Raw genomic sequence first — 21,360 nt, 5'->3', positions numbered from 1 at the left:
GTAGTTTGAACATTTTAGGTTTGTTAAGGAGTAGATAGTATTGTAGATGAAGTTTGGACAGATTTGGTTGTATTATGTTATGTTTAATCAGTGCGGTAATTGACTGCTCTGTTAAAAACCAATTAAAAGTTTGTTTAAAAAAGGAGCACTTACTTAGAGGCAGAAGAGGTAGACTGGATGTCCTTCTGTTATGACATCGATTTAGATTGCTTTATATATGTATTGTGACACTTTTATAATTATTCTTGACCCTATTGATAGTTTGCTTTGCCCACACCCTAGTAAGAAACACCCCATTCCGAAACCTATCTTCCAAGTAACCTATACTTATCCCTGGTAGTGGGGGGGAAAGGGTTTGTCTGGTACTATATTATTGATAGCATCGTGGGGAGATGGGGGTTATTTTACTTTTGTTGGCTATTGTGTAGGGGAGTCTTTCTATGCTTGATAATATGTCTTCTTATTGTATATATTTATTTTTATTTTAAATATTTCTTCCTCGCTTAACACCTAAGCAGGTAACAGTAGAAAACATACATATTCAGGACATACTCAAACATGTTATAATATATGTATCCTATCCTGTTCTTCCACATATAATCGCTAAAACTAGCAAAACGCTTCCATATCGCTAAAACTAGCATAAAAATGTTCATTCTCTATGAGCCATAAAATGCAGTATTATACAGAGCTAACAAAAAGCTTTGGCACCTAAAAAGGTTTCCAATTGCTTCTTAAATAACATTTTCTCTTTGCATAATCTTAAGCATCCTGGCAAAGTGTTCCATAAATATGGACCAACAACCGAAATAACTATTACTTGTGTTCTTCTATAATGTGTTTCACCTAATGCATCAGTCAATAACTTCATTGCGAATTGAGAACTCAAACTTCTAGAAGGTACATAACACTTTAAGAGCTGGCTCGGGTACAAAGGAAAATACGAGAGGAAATGCAATTCTGAACATAAGAATTGCCGCTGCTAAGTCAGTTGGCCATCACGCCCAGCAGTCCACTCACGCTGTGGCCCCCAGGTCAAAGACCTGTGCTCTAACCGAGACCAACCCTACCTGGACTTAATTCTAAATGGACTATGAGGACCGGTGCAAGGTATAGAAGTAGAAGGGACGCTAGGAAACAGTGATCACAATATGATCCACTTCAACCTGGACACAGGAGCAAAAAATTGATCCAGAACGACTGCCACGGCACTGAACTTCTGAAAAGGGAACTACGAAGGGATCAGAGTCATGGTGAGGAAGAAGATTAGGAAGAGGATAAGCACTGTAAATACGCTAGAAAAGTGTTTTTCAACCTTTTTATACCTATGGACAAACTGAACACATTTTTGCGTATTTACCGAAGAGGATATATCCAATACACCAGAAGCCGACAGGCTATACACAGAAAGCGAAGATGGGAAACTGACAGGGTCGACGGTCAGTCCAGAAGAGGCATTCAGGCAGATTGATAGGCTTAAGAACGATAAATCCCCAGGACCGGACGGCATCCACCCAAGTGTAATCAAGGAACTGAAAGGGATTATAGCTGAACTGCTTCAACTAATAGTCAATCTGTCGATCAAATCAGGAAGGATTCCAGAAGACTGGAAAGTAGCGAATGTTATGCCGATCTTCAAGAAAGGTTCGAGGGGAGATCTGCGAAATTACAGACCAATGAGTCTGACTTCGGTACCGGGAAAGATGGCAGAGGCATTGATAAAGGACAGCATCATTGATCACCTTGACAGTCACAATCTGATGAGGACCAGCCAGCATGGCTTGACAAACTTATTGCACTTCTTCGAGGGAGTAAACAGGCAGATAGACAAGGGTGACCTGATCGACATTTTATATCTAGATTTTCAGAAGGTGTTCAACAAGGTCCCGCAGGAACATCTACTTTGAAAAATTGCGAGCCATGGAATTGAGGGTGATATACTTACGTGGATTAAAAACTGGTTGGCAGATAGGAAACAGAGAGTGGGAGTACCGTAAATGGACAATACTCGGAGTGGAAAAGCATCACAAGTAGAGTGCAGCAGGGTTCGGTGCTCAGGCCCGTGCTCTTCAACATATTTATACACGACCTGGAAATTGGTACGATGAGTGACGTGCTTAAATTTGTGGATGATACAAAGTTATTCAGAGTAGTGAGCACACAAAAGGATTGCGAAGACCTACAATGAGATATAAACACACTCAAGGAATGAGCTGCGAAATGGCAAATGAGATTCAACGTGGATAAGTGCAAGGTGATGCATGTCGGTAACAAAAATCATATGCACGAATACAGGATGTCCGGTGCTGTACTCGGAGAAAGCCCACAGGAAAGAGACTTGTGAGTACTTGTGGACAAGTCAATGAAGCCGTCCGCGCAATGCGTAGCGGCGGGGTAAAGAGCAAACAGAATGCTAGGAATGATTAAGAAGGGGATCACAAACAAATCAGAAAAGGTTATCATGCCGCTGTACCAGGCCATGGTGCGCCCCCCACTTGGAATACTGCATCCAACACTGGTCACCGTAAATGAAAAAGGACATAGAACTACTCGAAAGGGTCCAGAGAAGAGCGACAAAAATGGTTAAGGGACTGGTGGAATTGCCGTACAATGAGAGGCTAGAGAAACTGGGCCTCTTCTCCCTTGAAAAGAGAAGATTGAGAGGGGACATGATCGAAACATTCAAGATTTTGAAGGGAATAGACTTAGTAGAGAAAGAGAGATTGTTCACCCTCTCCAAGGTGGAGAGAATGAGAGGGCGCTCTCTAAAGTTAAAAAGGGACAGATTCCATACAAACATAAGGAAGTTCTTCTTCACTCAGAGAGTGGTAGAAACCTGGAACGCTCTTCCAGAGGTTGTTATAGGGGAAAACACCCTCCAGGGATTCAAGAAAAGGTTAGATAAATTCCTGCTGAATGTACGCAAGTACACAAGTAAGGCTAGACTCAAATAGGGCACTGGTCTTTGACCTAAGGGTCACCGCGTGAGCGGACTGCTGGGCACGATGGACCACAGGTCTGACCCAGCAGCAGCAATTCTTATGTTCTTAAATCTTGTATTCAGTTCTCAATTGACTTTGTAACCAATATAAACTATTCAATACTGGTGTAATATGATCATTCCAGGCTACTCCTGTGATCATATAGGCGGTGGCATTTTGCACTACCTGTAACACTTTTACTCTGCATTTTGCAATGCCTACTAACAAGGAATTCAAGAAATCTAGCCAGAAGGCACCTATTTGAATAGGCATCATAATTGCAACACAAAGCCGCCTAATGATGCCTAAGATCAAAGTACGTAGGGTTAGGAGCAGAAATGACCTTAGGCACCATTAGACGTGATTCTCAAGAGAACTTAGACATCTGCAGTGTTCTAGCCTACATTGCAAAGTTGCAATTCTTTAAGTGGCGCCTAAGTGTGATTAAATGAAAAGCCAGAAGAGGGCCTCAGAGATGGGAATAAAAGACCCAGCATAGACAGTGTTTCGGCACAGATTGCATGCATCAGGGGTCCAAATTGCTTGCCCTTCTTCACTCGATCAGAAAGGTCCTTGATAGAACAGTGTTACTGAAACATCTAATTTTCTTGTTTTGGGAGATGAGGGTGGTGGTTGCAGTACTGCATCTTTAAACCAGAAAAATACTGATGGGATGCAGTTCATAAGATCATAAGAATAGCCTTACTGGGTCAGACCAGTGGTTCATTAAGCCCAGTTGCCCGTTCTCACGGTGGCCAATCCAGGTCCCTAGTACCTGGCCAAAACCCAAAGAGTAGCAACATTCCAGCATCTCAAAGAATAGCAAGATTCTGGAACCCCAATGAGAGCAACATTCCAGAGCTGAGATTGTGATGTCATAATGCCTCATTCCACAGTGCCTCAGAGCCAACCTCAGCAGTGATATCACAATGGCTTGCTTGTCCTACACTTGGCTCATGTAAGAACATAAGAACGGCCATACTGGATCATATCAATGGTCCATCAAACCCAGTAGCCCTTTCTCACGGTGGCCAATCCAGGTCCCTAGTACCTGGCCAAAACCCAAAGAGTAGCAACATTCCAGCATCTCAAAGAATAGCAAGATTCTGGAACCCCAATGAGAGCAACATTCCAGAACTGAGATTGTGATGTCATAATACCTCATTCCACAGTGTCTCAGAGCCAACCTCAGCAGTGATATCACAATGGCTTGCTTGTCCTATACTTGGCTCACGTAAGAACATAAGAACAGCCTTTCATATCATATCAATGGTCCATCAAGCCCAGTAGCCTGTTCTCACGGTGGCCAATCCAGATCCCTAGTACCTGGCCAGAACCCAAGGAGTAGCAATGTTCCATGCTACTGATCCAGGGCAAGCAGTGGCTTCCCCCATGTCTTTCTCAATAACAGACTGGACTTTTCCTCAGGAAATTGGTTCGGTTTAAGATTTCTTCTCCCTGTAAGCGTTATATTATTTGCAAACACCACACACTAGGGATAACACAGTCCACGTCAGGTCTTTCAAGTGTTTTTCATCATTCCCATCTCTGAGGCCCTCGGTGCTTTTCTTTACTCACTGTCTAAGTGCTGCTGGCGCCATTTTTGTAGGCGGCTGCTGATTTAGGTGCCATGTAGACCTGATTCTGTACAGGGTGCCGTAAATACCCCGAATTCCCAGCTCATTCAGTCTATGATCTACTGCATCAGAGGCAGTAGAAATATCAAACACTAAATAAGGTTCTAACTTCAGAAATTATTTCCACTTCACACCTGACAATATTCTTTTCTTATTACCCCCCTCCCTCCTCTTTCTCCCCCCCCCTTGCTCTATGAAAGCCCAACTGTTCATGAGGTCTGCAGGATGCATTTAGGAGGCCCAGAACTACATAGTCATAGGTGTTGGCACAGGGTGACAAATGCCATGCCAGAAATATTGACTAGTCACTCCTTACATATAATGTCTGTTCTGCAATCAGTCACAGACAGCAAACTTCCTAATGAAGTTCCTAAAGAATTCCAATAGGATAGCATAACCCTTATTGGTAGCAGTCGTTATTGATCCCGTTTCAAAATCTTTTGTATAAAGTTATTTTCTTTGGCATATTCTTCTTAATAACCTCCCACAGTGTCCATACGTGAATGAATTAATAAATCTTTTGTGTGTTATATTGTAATCATAAAGACAATGTTGATTAACTTATCTTTTCAATGGCACCTCTTCAGACGTCTACACGTTTCAATCACTTTCTTCAGGGACGAGGTGATAACGCATTTTGTACTAGCTTAACTGTTTGAGGGTTGCAAAGTTGCCGCGTGTGTTTAAAAATCCTCAAGGCAGAGTTGTTGCTTTAGTTTTTTTCATTAGAAAGTTTGCTGTCTGTGATCGATGCCAGAAACATGGCTTTGCCATCCCACACTCGGAACTCTTTTTCTGCTGGTACCTGCCCCAAGACTTTTCTTTTCAATTTGCTATCAAGTATTTCTTTTACTGGGTGGCTGAAACTGGCTAAAGGGGTAGGGTTAACCAAACGTGCGGATTTCCCTTTTGAGGACATGTCCGGGGGTCTGGACGGCCTTTCAAAATCCGGGTGTTGAAAAGCCTCCTCTAAATCACGTCGGGCAGGAGGAAATCTGCGCATGTGCAGATGCCATGCGATGACTTCATCGCGTGGCATCCACACATGTGCGGGTTTCCTCCCGCCAGAAGAAAGCAGGCAGAAGGGGGCGGGACTTGGCCATAACAGGGCGGGAATGGGTGGAACTGGGTGGGCCTGGGGGCAGGTCTAGGGGGTCCAGATTTAATCTGGCAACCCTTTAAAGGGGGCCTTTGGGACTTCTTATAATTTTCTTTTAGAACTAATTTCATGCTGGGAGAGGGAAGACTTTCATGAGCACAAATGTCACATTGGCTTCCCCCCCAATACATGGATTGCTTCCCCTGTGCCCTTACCAATACTTTTGACTAGCGACACCACTGCTTAGTACACAAGGCACTCTGTGTATTCGTGTTTCAGTGGAAAGGTAATAACATCAGAAGGATCTGAGGGACTTATTTTTTGTGTATATTTTATATGCATAATCCATTCATAAAGTATTCTTACCAAAACAGTATTTAGTTGAGTAGTTTGGTCATGTCCTCACTGACGATCACCCCCAAGTCTCGTTCTGCTACCGTTCTTGCTAGAATCTCACCATTGAGGGTATAAGTCTTGCATGGATTATGGTTGCCTAGGTGCATAACCTTGCATTTTTTGGCATTGAAGCTAAGTTGCCAGGTCCTAGACCAGCGCTCTAGTAGGAGTAGGTCGTGCATCATGTTGTCGAGCATTGAATCTTCGTCCGTTGTGCATTTGCCCACTATATTAATACAATAGTAGGGGGAAAAAACTCACAGTCTTTTTCTCAGCTAGAGCTGGTTGCCACTCCTACTTCCATCAGTTCCAGAGTGCTGCACAAATCCTCAGCAGTCAGTTCCCCTTGCAACTCCATAGGCATCTCCTCATCAGTTGCTTGTAACGCTGAAGTGGCTTCAGCTTCATCCCTTGCTTGAGCCAGGTACTAGAGAATGACACGGTGACAAAATTCATCACTGGTCCCGTCCCCGCGGATAACCGCAGGAAACCATCTTCATGACCCTCAAGCTTTGCTCAGAAGAATGCTGGTGTAGAAGGACTCGGTTGAAATAGACACTAGAAAATGACATGGGATTATTTCCCGCGGTTATCCGCGGGGACGGGAACGGTGATGAATTTTGTCACTGTGTCATTTTCTACCAGGCACCTCCTCATTAGGGAGAGCCCTAAGCTTCCTCCCTAACCTTCCTAACAGCTTGTTGAGCACTGCTGGCTTTTCAAGGGGGGAGACACTGCCCTGTTCTAACTGAGCCTGCTCTCACCTGGTCTTCTCTCTGGCTTCCCCCGGTGGACACTAGGGAAGCCACAGAGACCAAGGCAGGCACTGAGCCTGACTGGTCACAGTATCCAGCATTTAAGACACTTTTTCTCCCTTCCACTTTACTTTTTATAGGCACTCATGTCAAAGAATAAATCACGAACACTGATATCATTACAGAAAAGCATTCACTAAGTCGGCACTGAGACAGGGAATCAGCAATCAGATTTTCTGTTGGAGGTACAAAGCTTGTGCTGCATCTTATATAGTCTTACAAAACTATTATTTCCATAAGTACAGCTCAGGATAATACATACAGTATATGGCTCATTGGTAACTTAACACTTGGTTACCTCTCTTACTACATCTTACTAATTAGGGATGCTAGTTACGAGTAATGTAAAACTGGCAGTAGATTTATAAAATAGTGTAATTCAGGCATGCATAGTTTGTAAAAGTCAGTCAAGAAGTAATGAGGCGAGGTCAGTACTTCACCTCTCATGTCCTTGTACAGCTCAGAGGAAAAGAGGTTCTGCCCCAAAACATTTTACCCATATGATAGAACTATATTACTGTAAGCTAGATATTTTGCCTAGGATACATCTCCTATTTTATATGACCATGACATAATAACAGATAACTTCTATACTGCATAACCTTGTAAGTTCTATGCGGTTAACAAAGATTTTTTAAAAACATATAATCATTAAGAATGTTCTTGGTATTTCTTGTTACATAGATCTTTTTGGACCCCTGTTAAGTTACAAAAGTTAGACAGTTCTAAATCTAATAGATGCTGGCACTGTCATCTAGACATTGGGACACTGGACCATCTGTATTCATGTATTCATGTGGAAGTTCATGATTTATTGATCACATCATTGTGGATGGGAAGTTGGGATAGAATATTTCAGTCTTATCTGATATATGGTAATTGTAGTTTTTTGAGATTATTTGATCAAATTGATATTTTATTATTAACAAAATACAAGATTGAGTGAGAAGGTTAAGAATATCAGGGATGTATTACAGAATTCATTTTCAATTATTATTTAGGAATGGTATTATTTTATAAAGATATATAATTAATTGATAGATATAAGGAGAAGAGGAACTTTTAATAGTCTATTTATCTAATTTATTACAAAATGACTTAAATATAATGATGGATATCCATAGATGTTTTATCAGTGATTTACAATTGATTTTAATATGTTCATTTGGTAAGCATTATATTCAGATGTTTTATTACTGTTTCTTAGAAATTGAGTGTTTGGGGAGGGGAGTTTTCACTAGTCCATATGTTCGCATACAAGCTTTCGTATGAGGTACTGGGATGGGTCAGGGGAGGGAAGGGAGGAGGTTTAGGGGGAGGGATTTTGGATATGCAGGATTGTTTAAAATTAGGGTGGGGGGATGAAGATATTTTCCATTGGGGACCTTGGATGTGGGGGAAAATTTTAATTAGTCATGTGTTAAGTGGGAAATGAAGAGAACAATTGATTGAATATGTTATTAAATGAAAAAATGAATTTTAAATTATTCTCTTTAAATCTCAATGGGCACAACCATCCAATTAAGAGGAAGTAAACACTTAATTTTCTGAAGCAACAGGATGCAGATATATATTATATACAAGAAACACACTTATCCACAATGGAATCCAGCAAGTTGGAAGGGGGTGGGCAAAGCATTGTTTTTTTTTTGCTCCTGCTGTAGGTAAGAAGGCTGGGGTGGCTATCCTGGTCCATTAGAAATGTTCGGCTATATTTAATTTGATTTCTGCAGATCCCTCAGGCAGATGGATTCATATGGATATGAGCTTGCGGAACAATACGCTGGCGCTTTTCAACATCTATGCCCCTAATTCAAATCAAGCTGAATTTTTCAAAACTCTTCAGAAGTTGATACTATCACTGGCTGCTTCTAATGTAGTAGTGGTGGGGGACTTTAATGCTGTTATGGATCAATTGCTGGACAAAAAACCCAGTAAGATACTAAAGTCATTAGGATTAGACAACTTGGTACAATCCTGTGGTTTGAAAGATATATGTCGGATCCTTCATTTTGATGCTCGGGAATTTTCGTTTTGCTCCCAGGTTCATAAATCATTCTCAAAAATAAATTATATTTTTGTTTCAGATCAATTAGTACAGCAAGTAATAAAAGCCACCATAGATCCAATTATTTTGTCGACTATGGTGGAGTTTGGGTTGAATTTAAGTTTGCTGAACAAGATTCTAGTAAACCTGTGTGGAGATTTAATAATACATTGCTTGCAGACTCAAACTTTCTTGAAGAATTTCAATTAAAAATAAATGAATATTTCCAAATCAATGCCTCAGAGGAAATCTCCTTAGAAATGTTGTGGGATGCTTTCAAAGCTACCATTTCATATTCGGCACATATTAGGAAACTTAAAATGGAATTTTCTAATTTAGAACAAGATATTAAGGAATTGGAGTCAAAATTAGCTGTGAAATGGGAACAAATTACCTTACAGGCCATCTTAAAAGCTAAATATAAATACAATGAGATCTCTTCACAGTTGGCCAGGAAAGATTTGTTTTCTCAACAGGCTCTGTATTATGGAAACTCGAATAAAGCGGGAAGATTATTAGCTAATTACCTTAAAGCTAAAAAAAGAAAAGTAAAGATTGTGGCGATTAAAGATGAGAAGGGAGAAACTCATTCTCATATTGGAGATATTTTAAAACAATTTCTGAACTTTTATAAAGCTTTATATTCTTCTGAACCTGAGTGTGTGGCGTGGTGGTTGAAGCTACAGCCTCAGCACCCTGGGGTTGTGGGTTCAAATCCCACACTGCTCCTTGTGACCCTGGGCAAGTCACTTAATCCTCCATAGCCCCAGGTACGTTAGATAGATTGTGAGCCCACAGGACAGACAGGGAAAATGCTTGAGTACCTGATTGTAAAACCACTTAGATAACCTTGATAGGCGGTATAAAATCCTAATAAACTTATACAAAAAAACTTGTATTCAAATAAAGAACTTGAAGGTTTAGAGTTTTTAAAGTTGATCAGGGGACCAAAAATTCCTGAGCATATAAAAGGAAATCTTGAGGCACCTATATCACTGAAAGAATTACAAACAGCGTTGAAGTCCCATAGAGCTGGATCCACTCCAGGTGGTGATGGTTTCACTGTAGAGTTTTAAAAATCATTCCAAATTATCCTATTACCTCATCTTTTAAATTTATGTCAGGCTCAACTAACTAAAGGTTTCATTTCAGGTACTATGGTTGTACCTGAGTCATCAATCCCATTGACTTATGAAGTCATAATATGTGGAACACTATTACATGTTAAACCCCCTATGGATCGTTATAAATGCTGGCTTTTCTTAATTATGATGGGAGTAGCCATGCAGATGATAACATGTAATTGGAAGAACTATGATCGTCTTAACTTTTCTTTTTGGTGGTCGAACTTATGCTCCAGCTACAAATATGAAAAAATGAATGCTGAGATATTGGGGCATAGTAATGTATTTAACTTGGTGTGTTGCCATTGGCATCTTTTATTGCTTCTATATAGTTGTCATTTCTCTTTAATTTATGTCTGATTTCCTTACACATCCAGGGTGGGAATGTATTACTACTTTAGATATGAGTGGGTTATTGGAAGAATAATTGCATTTATATTATTGATTAAGTAAAGGGGGTGGGGAAAAAGATTACTTTCAAATATTTGTAGGTTTAAAGTGCTTTTCTTGATTTGTTATACGTTCAGATTCATATGTATTGCACTGTTAATACTTGAAAATCAATAAAGATTTATTAAAAAAAAAAAAAGAAAGAAACCCCAGTCTCCTAGCAACCCATTGTTTGGCTCTGAAGCAGTTACACTAGAGTTACAGGAAGCAGTAGCAGGGCACCAATGCCTCCAGGTAACTCTGTCAGCATTTTAAAACTCTCTCTGGCCTCATGCTCAAAACTTACTATGTCTTTTAACATTCATTGCTAAACCAGTTCTAACCAGTTTAGCTTACAAGCATTTTAGCTTCCTGTGAGAAATGAAAATACTAATATTTTCTAATGGTGTTAATTATTGCAAAATAACACAGAGGGGGTGAACACTTAAATTGTATAACACTTGCATAGAATCAGGTAAGGTCAATTAACTACAGAGAAACAATAAAGATATTACATATATATATATATATATATATATATATATATATATTTCTAATAAGGCAAGGGGTCACAAAAGAGGTAATATAAAGAAAACATGAATAAAGTGGTAATAGAAAACTAAATGAAATACAGTACTCCCCCGATATTTGTTGGGGTTCCGTTCCAGGAACCCCCGCGAATATCGAAAACCCGAAAATACGGTTTTTCACCTGGGGAGGCAGGAGAGAGCAGCTGGAGAGGCAGGAGAGGGCAGCTGGAGCGCCGGCGAGTAAAGGAAATCACTCGCGGTATGCTCCAACCGCTTCTTCCTGCACTAAAGTCAGGCTTCACCAATCAGGAGCTGCTTTGACACGCAGCTCCTGATTGGTGAAGCCCGACTTTAGCACAGGAAGTCCTGGTTGGAGAATACCGCGAATGACCGGGGGAACACTGTACTGGTAAAATTCCAGGAGGAGTTTATCAAACACTGTGTGCACATACAAGTAACAAATATTGCTGACCCAAAGGATGGGGGGGGTGGCATTCCTGAGACATTGAATACAATGCCTACAGTCAAATGAACATTGTATCGAGGTATTAGCAGAATTTACCATAAGGACTATTGTTTAAAAAGCTGGTCTAAGCATGTCATGTGAGGGGCGAGTACGTGAAAGGAGGGAACAGTGCCCAAATATGGCCTGCTCTAAATATGAAAGATAAGAAAAAGAAATCCCTAAAGGGTATATACCACAGAAAAATACTATAATATCAGAGCAATGTACTGAAATTAAAAAATTAGAAATATTGTACATATTTATTAATTTAAAATTTGCAAAAATATCACAAAATTTTCATAGAATAGCATACACAGAACACCATACAAACACTACAAACAAACCAAACAAGATATAACAACATATAACATATAACAAATCTCCCATGTTTGATAGTGCTTGTTATATGTTATATGTTGTTATCTCTTGTTTGGTTTGTTTGTAGTGTTTGTATGGTGTTCTGTGTATGCTATTCTATGAAAATTTTGTGATATTTTTGCAAAATTAATAAATATGTACAATATTTCTAATTTTGTAATTTCAGTACATTGCTCTGATATTAGAGTATTTTTCTGTGGTATATACCCTTTAGGGATTTCTTTTTCTTATCTTTGAGATTTACTTTTGAATCCCATTGTTCATTGGTTGTAGCTCTCTGTTTTATTTTTTGTTTAATACAGCTCTAAATATGGCCAGGGTCTGAAGAATAAGGGATAGGTGTGAAGGATTTGAGAGGTTTTGAACTGTACTGCTCTACCCAATGAGCAGACAGGCAGGAGGGGCCAACTAAAGATTGTACAGACTATATAATCAATGAATGTACTATGCCAGGTGTGTCCATCTTGCCAATTTCTGTGCAGAGGGCACCCATTTTGGGCCCAAAATGTAAATAAATTATATTGCTTACTTTACTCAAAGTCTCTCAGAGTCTTACTCATCTTGTGGGCAGTGCCTTTTCTCACATTCCAATGCACAAAATGGCTCTGCGTGGTCTATTCCATTTCCTGTAGCAGCCTCCGAGAAGAGTATGGAAATGGAGTACACCAAGCTCATTAATATTAAAATGAGCACTCCGGGTGACACTCGGACATTACTGGGTGATGCAAAAAATAAAGTGCTAACCTTTAACACTGCAAAATTACTGGTGGTTTTGGAGGTGCTAGTAGCGTTGAACCACGTGTATTAAAAGCGATTTCAATGAGAGGTGGAATTTAAAAAAAAAAAGTTCAGAATACATTCATCATACTTTTATAGGGTTGGGGGGCACCCAACGAAAGCAATCACATCGTGCTCTATGCATATGTTACAAAGCGCATTTAAGACCCATATGTTAAAGGCACGTCTCGGGCGCGTTCGTTAAAAGCATATACCGGCAGGTCTGGGGCTGCTCTATGCATGAGATGGAAGTTAAAAAATACCAACCCAAAAAAACATTTGCTGGTAGTTCTCTGCCCCTCCCCCCATGGCACTTAGGACATAGCTTTCCCTAACAGATGCACATATATGCCTCTTTGCGTGAACTATTCTGCACATGTGTCAAGTCGCTTTCTCCAAGGACTGATCGTTTGGAATGTCCGTGGACCTCATTTGCATGTGAAGCTTTTTGAGCGTCGCTCGTTGTTTAAACATCAGAAATTTTATCAGCACTACAATGGCTCCTTTCTTTTTCTCTTCTGCACACTAGCAAACAGTGGCAACCTTCATCTCCTTGCTACGAGTTCATAACGAAACTGGAAGACTGGGCAAAAAAGTGGCAAATGAGTTTTAACGTAGAGAAATGCAAGGTCATGCATGTAGGGAAAAAGAACCCGATGTTCAGCTACAAAATGGGGGGAACACTGCTAGGGGTGAGTAACCTTGAAAGGGACCTGGGGGTGATGGTCGACACATCACTGAAACCATCGGCGCAATGTGCGACAGCCTCAAAGAAAGCAAACAGAATGCTGGGCATCATCAAAAAGGGTATTACAACCAGGACGAAGGAAGTCATCATGCCGCTGTATCGCGCAATGGTGCGCCCGCACCTGGAGTACTGTGTTCAATACTGGTCGCCGTACCTCAAGAAGGACATGGCGATACTCGAGGGAGTGCAGAGGAGGGCGACTAAACTGATAAAAGGTATGGAAAATTTTTCATACGCTGACAGGTTAAAAATGCTGGGGCTGTTCTCCCTGGAGAAGAGGAGACTTAGAGGGGACATGATAGAAACCTTCAAAATCCTTAAGGGCATAGAGAAAGTGAATAAGGACAGATTCGTCAAACTGTGGGGAGCCACAAGCACTAGGGGTCACTCGGAGAAATTGAAAGGGGACAGGTTTAGAACAAATGCTAGGAAGTTCTTTTTCACCCAGAGGGTGGTGGACACATGGAACGCGCTTCCGGAGAATGTGATAAGCTAGAACTCTGTACAGGGGTTCAAGGAGGGTTTGGATAGGTTCCTGAAGGATAAGGGGATAGAGGGGTACGGATATAACTTTAGATAGGTTATAGAAGTAGGCAGAAACCACTTCACAGGTCGCAGACCTGATGGGCCGCCGCGGGAGCGGACCGCTGGGCGAGATGGACCTCGGTCTGACCCAGTGGAGGCAACTTCTTATGTTCTTATGTTCTTAAGGACATAAGAATAGCCTTACTGCGTCAGACCAGTGGTCCATCTAGCCCAACATCCCGTCTTCATGGAGGCCAATCCAAGTCACATGGTCGCCGTACATGAAGAAGGACACAGTACTACTCGAAAGGGTCCAGAGAAGAGCAACTAAGATGGTTAAGGGGCTGGAGGAGCTGCCGTACAGCGAAAGATTAGAGAAACTGGGCCTCTTCTCTCTCGAACAGAGGAGATTGAGAGGGGACATGATCGAAACATTCAAGGTACTGAAGGGGATAGACTTAGTAGATAAGGACAGGTTGTTCACCCTCTCCAAGGTAGGGAGAACGAGGGGGCACTCTCTAAAGTTGAAAGGGGATAGATTCCGTACAAACGTAAGGAAGTTCTTCTTCACCCAGAGAGTGGTAGAAAGCTGGAACGCCCTTCCAGAGGCTGTTATAGGGGAAAACACCTTCCAGGGATTCAAGACAAAGTTGGACAAGTTTCTGTTGAAAAGAACGTGCACTGGTAGGGCTAGTCTCAGTTAGGGTGCTGGTCTTAGACCAGAGGGCCGCCACGTGAGTGGACTGCTGGGCATGATGGACCACTGGTCTGACTCAACAGTGGCAATTCTTATGGTCTTATGTTCACAAGTACCTGGCAAAAACCCAAACAGTAGCAGCATTCCATGTTACCTTTCCCTAAACTTATCTAGTTCTTTTCTCTCTGCTTATAGTCTTGCATTTAAAAAAAAATTTTTTTTAAAGAATATTATTTGCCCCTTTATAATTTTCTAGGAGCTTTTCTCCACAGTCTCTCATTCTTAGGCCCAGAGCTGATTAAGGCATAGGCAAACAAAGCACGTGCTTCAGTCCCTATAGTTTAGGAGGGTGTTTCTGGCTAACAAACCGCTTGCAAAGGAGGCTTTGGTTCATCTGCTGCTGCTGGAACGCTCATTGAGCATGGATCCCTCCCCTTCTTTCCAGGTCTTCTTGTTGTTGTTAGGTGCCATCGACTCATGCTCGAGTCGTAGCGATTTGATGAATTGCAGATCTCAAGAGAAATCAGTTTTTTGCTAATCCGGAAAGGTCCTCCAGCGTCATCCCCCTGGTTGTATTCAACGTGTCCATCCATCTGATTGCAGGTTGCCCTTTTCACCTGGTTCCTGCGATCTTCCCAAACATGATGTCCTTCTCCAGGGATCTCTCTCTTCTGATGGTATGACCAAAATAGGACAGTTGTAACTTCATCATTTGGGCTTTGAGTGATATAGCCGGTTTGATCTCTTCCAGAATTGATTTGCTGGTTCTTCTGGTGGTCCACAGCATGCCTAAAATCCTTCTCCAGCAACAAAGCTCAATTGAGTCAAATTTCTTTGTCTTTTTCCATAATGTCCAGCTTTCGCGTGAGTGAGTTTTGGTCTCTGAAAGTTATTTTTTTTAAAAATAAAAAATGTATTAAATAAAATTAGTCCAATAAAAAGATCACCTTATTTCCATTTTCAATGTATACATGTTTATTAACACTGCAACAATACTATTTTATCCTAAAGCAAAATAAACATTCTTTATCATTTCTGGTTTCTGCTTTCCTCATCTTCTCTTCACTCACTTCCTGATATCCATCTATGAGACAAACTTGGTTTTTCTTGTTACATAGAAGTTTTTGGACCCCTGTTAGGTTACAAAAGTTAGACAGTTCTAAATCTAATAGATGCTAGCACTGTCATCTCGATATAGGGACAATGGATCATCTGCTCTTCTTTTATCCCTTGATACTTAATTTATGGCGATCCATTTGGAGTCAGGTCAATAGAATACTGGAAAATCCAGTGGCAGTGCTATTCGGCACATTAATGAGGGCTAAAAGCCCAATAACTTCTCTTTATTATGACAACTGGAAAAATTGGGATCGGTTAAATTATAATTTCTGGTGGGAACCTTTATGTCACACTTTTAAACTGGAACATATGATGGCCATACAACAGAGACATTATAGAAAATTTATGGATGTTTGGGAACCATTGACAAAATTCTGTAAGGAGTGATTATTGATTTTGATTTTAATTTTAGCCATTTGAATATACACATCCAGGGAGGGTGGGAGGGGGTGGGGATATACCATTAATTTAAATTGGGAAAGGTTATTGAAGGAATCTATGTATTTATGTTATCTTGTTGAGTCATTGGGTGGGTGGGAGGGGTAAAAATGATTGTTCATGTAAGTTTGCAAGATGAATGTGCTTTTCTTGAATTATTATATGTACATTTACTTGTTTATTGCACTGTTGGTAGTTGGAAAATCAATAAAGAACTTTAAAAGAAAAAAGACTTTTTGGAAGGACATTTCATTGATCTTAGTTTTCCTTGCATGCTACCCCAGTGTGTTTTTCACTATGTTTTAATCGTAGTGTTCTTCTTTTCTCCCCTATCTCCTTCCTCTAGTAGCACAGTCATTATGATCTCTTTAGGTCATAGGCAGAGATGTTCCTCCATTTGGAACCTGATATGCATACCTATTCCTTGGTCAGTAGGTGTTGCTGTTGGGTAATAGCTGGGATTATCCAGAAGAGGTTTAATTTATGATTATGTGTTTTGATGAAGGAAAAGGATCTCAGAAATCCATGCCAAATATCATTAAAATATCAATTGGCTAGTTTCCTCCATCGATCCCAAAAACCTTCAATCTTATTTCATTGACACAAAAAAAATTGTTATAATATGACCAGTGGTCCAAATCCAAAATTTACTGCAACTAAACTAACCCACTCTTAAATGACCCGTGCTGTCTCAAAGCATATTCACTTCTACTCCTAGCTATCTCAGTTAAGGGTCAAAAAGCCTCGGAGCTGGAGCCATCAACCTAATAAGGATAGGTCACTTTGCTCCTATTGCGGTCATTGGCAAAAAAAACCCTCTTTTGTTCTCTATTTTTATTATCTATCTTCTTGTCTTTTGTCTTTTTTTTAATCAAATATATTTATAGTTAATAAAACAGGCTTTTACTGTGTCCATGCAGTTAGATCACGATTTGGCCGTCACATAGATCCAAACATTTTACTGCTTCAAGATATAATTAGGTGACTCAGTGGTTCCATTGCCTTAAGGTCTGGCACGACAAAATGGCTGTAGATTTTCTACTGCTTAAAAGCTGCCTTTTCCATCGTTAAAAGGTGTTCAGTCAAATCTTCCATTCTTGCTCTTTTCAATTTACATTTCTCCCTCCGTATTCGCTGTGATAGGGAATTAACAGACCCGCAAATACAGAAAAACCGCAAATAACTTTTTCATTTGTTGTTTATTAAAAACCATCGTGAATATGGCGAAACCGCAAATTACATGGTGGGAGACCTGGCCTGTTTATGAAGGAGAGGCAAAACACGGTGAGGAAAGTGCCGGGTTCGGCGATTTTTCCCTGTAAATGCTTGGAATCAGCAATTTCTCTGGGGGGGAAGAGCCAGCAAGCTAAAAACCGTGAATAATCGAAACCGCAAATAAGGAGGAAGAAGTATACTACTTTATGGAATGAACTACCCATCTTGTTTTCTGTTATTTCAGATTAGGTTTTTTTTTAATTAATATACTGTGCAAAGTCATAATGTAAACCACATAGAGCCCTCTTTTGCAGGGATGACATGGTGTATAAAATGAAGGATTAGATTACCATAGATCTGCTACCGTAGACCCAACCCTTCCCCTTCCTCCTAGATAAATTCTCCCCCAAAACCTCCACTTAAATAATCTCTTCCTCCCCAAAACACCAACCAAGTATTCAGATCCCTGAAATGTAACGTAATCTTATTTGTACTCTAACTGTAATCTATTTGTTATATCACAAAGTAATGTACAGTCAATTTAATATCCAATTTGCAAGTTCTTCCGGAATTAATCTAGATACCTCTCCTCCCTTGTAACCAAAAAAAACAAAAAACTGTTGTAACTTCACTGGAAATGTCCAATTAGCTCTTTTGTAATCCGCTTTGAACTGCAAGGTATAGGCGGAATAGAAGTCCCTAATGTAATGTAATCTGGATCATTGTCTGGACAGCAGATAGAATAATAATTATTTTATTTTTATATACTGCCTAACCAGTAGATCATAGTTTCAAGTTTCTTTATTTTTGATATACCGTCTATAAAAATAGATGTCTAGACATTGTACATTATAAAAAATTATAGAAAACAATTAAAATAAGTAAATAAAAACAATAATTTATCAAATATTAAAAAAAATTTTGGACAAATTCAAATTAACGTAAATGAAAAGGAAGAAAAGTAAGGGAGGGAGAGGTTGTTTAAAATACATCAAAGTAAAATTAATTAAAAAAGGACGGTAAATGAGGAATGATAAAAACATTAGGAAGGGTTTACACAATTAGGAACTCAGCATATGAAATTTCCTATCTCCTCTGCTTGTTGAACTGCCAATAGTAAAGGTTCTAGGGACATCCTTGACGAACCCCTGCTCACTGGATAACTTCTTCCTCTGGTCATACCTGTACTGCCCTGGCACGATCTGGAGAGTTTCAAGATAGTCTGAATGGATATTCATCAGCGCAATCCATATAGCAAATATATCTCGATTAAGACTGCTGTTATCCAGATATTTCTTTTAAAGATCTGGCCCATTTGGTAATTCTATATCAAGATATAGAGGAATTTGCCATCCCATTAGGCTTTCTTGTTTTCAAAGCATCAGGGTATACCTCTTAAGAGTCTCAGCTATAGCAATTACCGACTGTCACAGAGGTACACAGAATTCCTGTGGGTCCCTTCTGTAAACATGTATTCAAACAGACAGCGAGAAATGCGGGGGAAACCCCCCCCCCCAACACAATTAATCTACTTGATTTGGGAAAAAATGCATTCCATATGATTCTAAATTAGTCAGGTAGATCATTATGGAGATTAGAAGCTTTAATTTTAATTTTGAAAATGTGTTAAGATGTCACTGGGGACAGACTCCATCTGTTTGCTTGCCATCAAAATGAAAGACAGGTGATATTCTTTACTTCCTTCTGTATCGTCTCTTAAAATTTATCTTTGCTTATGAGATTTTGCATTTCCAGGGTGAAGCGAAACGTAGGGGCATGATGGAAAAATAGCACTTGGTTAAGTGTAGAAAAGAAAAAAAAATGTAAATAAACCTTTTGAAACAGATTCTATAAACAGTGTCTAAATTAGGTGCCTAACTTAGACCCTCTTTTACTAAGCCATGGTAGAAGTTTCTGCCGCTGCCTGGTAGCGCTCCAGGCCACAGTAGAAACCTCTACCGTGGCTTAGTAAAAGGGAGTATGTGTGTGTGTGGGGGGGTTAATTGGCAAAATACCCATAATAGCCTCAATAACTGGGAAAAGGATTTCATTGGGCGATAGGCAACTATCACATAGCAGCACCTAATGCCTACGTGGGCATTTCTATGGGCCAAGTGGGACTTAAGCGCTGCTAAATGCATTCTCCAAAAACTTGGGTCTGCTTTTACTAAGCCGCAATAGAGGCTTATACTGCGGCCCGGGGCGCTAAATGCTCCAAAGCGCATAGGAATTCTTGTGGCGTCGCAGCGTTTAGCTCTCTGGGCTGCGGTAGAAACCTCTACCACGACTTAGTAAAAAAAAAGGGGGGGGGCGGGGGTTAGGCACCTGAAATATAGGCCTTTAAAACCCTGGCCTAAATTTCAGACGCCTACGTTTTTCATAGGCGCCATTAGCCACCATTCTGTAAATGGCGCCTAAGTGTGAAAGACACACGGTTAGTGCCATTTTTCTAGGCACCGTTTATAGAATCGACCCAAGTTTGTCCATTGAAAATGAACTATGTAGAAGAAAAAATTTTTTTTTTCCAATCTTTATTGATTTTCAAAACCTACAAAAAGAGCAACAATTATACATTTTTTTAAAAACCCAAAGAACAGCACTTACATACTTGCAAATAACTGAAACAAATTACCCTCCCCCCTCCTTGAAGTAGGGACACTGGATCATCTTTTATTCTATTGCCCATTGATACTTAATTTCTGGAAGTCAAATTTGGGGCAAAATTAATTTGGTTTTAGGTGTCTCTATTCCATTGTCATATGACGTGATTTTATTTGGGACATTGTTAACACTTAATAATTCAATTGACAAATATAAAAATAAACTTATTATTATTATGACTGGGGTGGCCATACAATTAATTACTAGGTATTGGAAAAATTGGGATAGGTTGAATTTTTCTTTTTGGTGGGAAACACTTTGTTTATACTATTATTATGAAAGGATGATAGCGGAACAATCTGGGAATAGTAAGATTTTTTAAGCTATTTGGAGTCATTTGTTAAACAACGGAATGATTAATACCTTAGTTCCCAGAATTAATTTGGTTTCCACACACATCCAGGTAGGGAGGGTAGAAGACAAATTTCTAAACAAAGCATCAGGTTTTGACCCTTACAAAGAGCAGAGAGAAACCGTTTCAATGGTCTGGTGTAACAGAATTCTTGATGTGTATGTCCTAGGGCAAAATGATGGTACAGAACAGTGTTTTTCAACCTTTTTACACCTATGGACCGGCAGAAATATAAGAATTATTCTGTGGACCGGCGGTTGAAGAACACTGGGCTAAATCTTGGGCCAGACCCCGCCCATCTCTACCCAATCTCCACCCCAGACACTGCCCCCATAATAGTACTAATTGCACCTTGCACGTCCCGTGCCTCATCTGGAAGCCTTCCTTCTGACGTTGCAACGTCAGAGAGAAGGCTTCCGGTTCAGGCGCAGGATGCCCGTAGGAGCCACGGCCCGTGGCTTTGTGCACTGAATCAGTGAGGAAGAGGGAGCTGACTCGAAGATAACGCCGCATCGATCGCACCGTGGATCGGCGGTTGAAGAACACTGTTTTGGGCCTGATGCATGTGCTGGCCCTGTGGACCGGCACTGGTCCATGGACCGGTGGTTGAAGAACACTGGGCTAAGTCGTGGGCCAGATCCTGTCCATCTCTACCCAATCTCCACCCCAGACCCCGCCCCTATAATAGTACTAATTGCACCTTGCACGTCCCGTGCCTCATCTGGAAGCCTTCCTTCTGACGTTGCGACGTCAGAGAGAAGGCTTCCGGTTCAGGCGCAGGATGCCCGTAGGAGCCACTGCCCATGGCTTTGTGCACTGAATCAGTGAGGAAGAGGGAGCTGGCTCGAAGATAACGCCGCATCGATCGCACCGTGGATCGGCGGTTG

General features: G+C 40.5%; 1 protein-coding gene across 2 annotated transcripts in view; it reads left to right on the top strand.

Moving 5' to 3' along the window:
- The window catches only part of PLEKHB1 (pleckstrin homology domain containing B1), a 104,048-nt gene that overhangs the window by 34,333 nt on the left and 48,355 nt on the right, over positions 1 to 21,360 (top strand). Inside the window, exon 1 of one of the 2 annotated variants that reach the window (XM_033948543.1) lies at positions 10,730 to 10,783. The exons of the other annotated variant lie outside the window; for it this stretch is intronic. The gene's annotated coding sequence lies outside the window, so the exon portion shown is untranslated. Of the gene's footprint in view, positions 1 to 10,729; positions 10,784 to 21,360 lie in introns of those variants that run through there. 2 annotated transcript variants of the gene reach the window in all.

The sequence above is a fragment of the Geotrypetes seraphini genome, chromosome 6, assembly GCF_902459505.1.
Source record: "Geotrypetes seraphini chromosome 6, aGeoSer1.1, whole genome shotgun sequence".
NCBI classification, from domain to species: Eukaryota; Metazoa; Chordata; class Amphibia; order Gymnophiona; family Dermophiidae; genus Geotrypetes; species Geotrypetes seraphini.
This window is presented reverse-complemented; position numbering and strand designations above follow the sequence as displayed.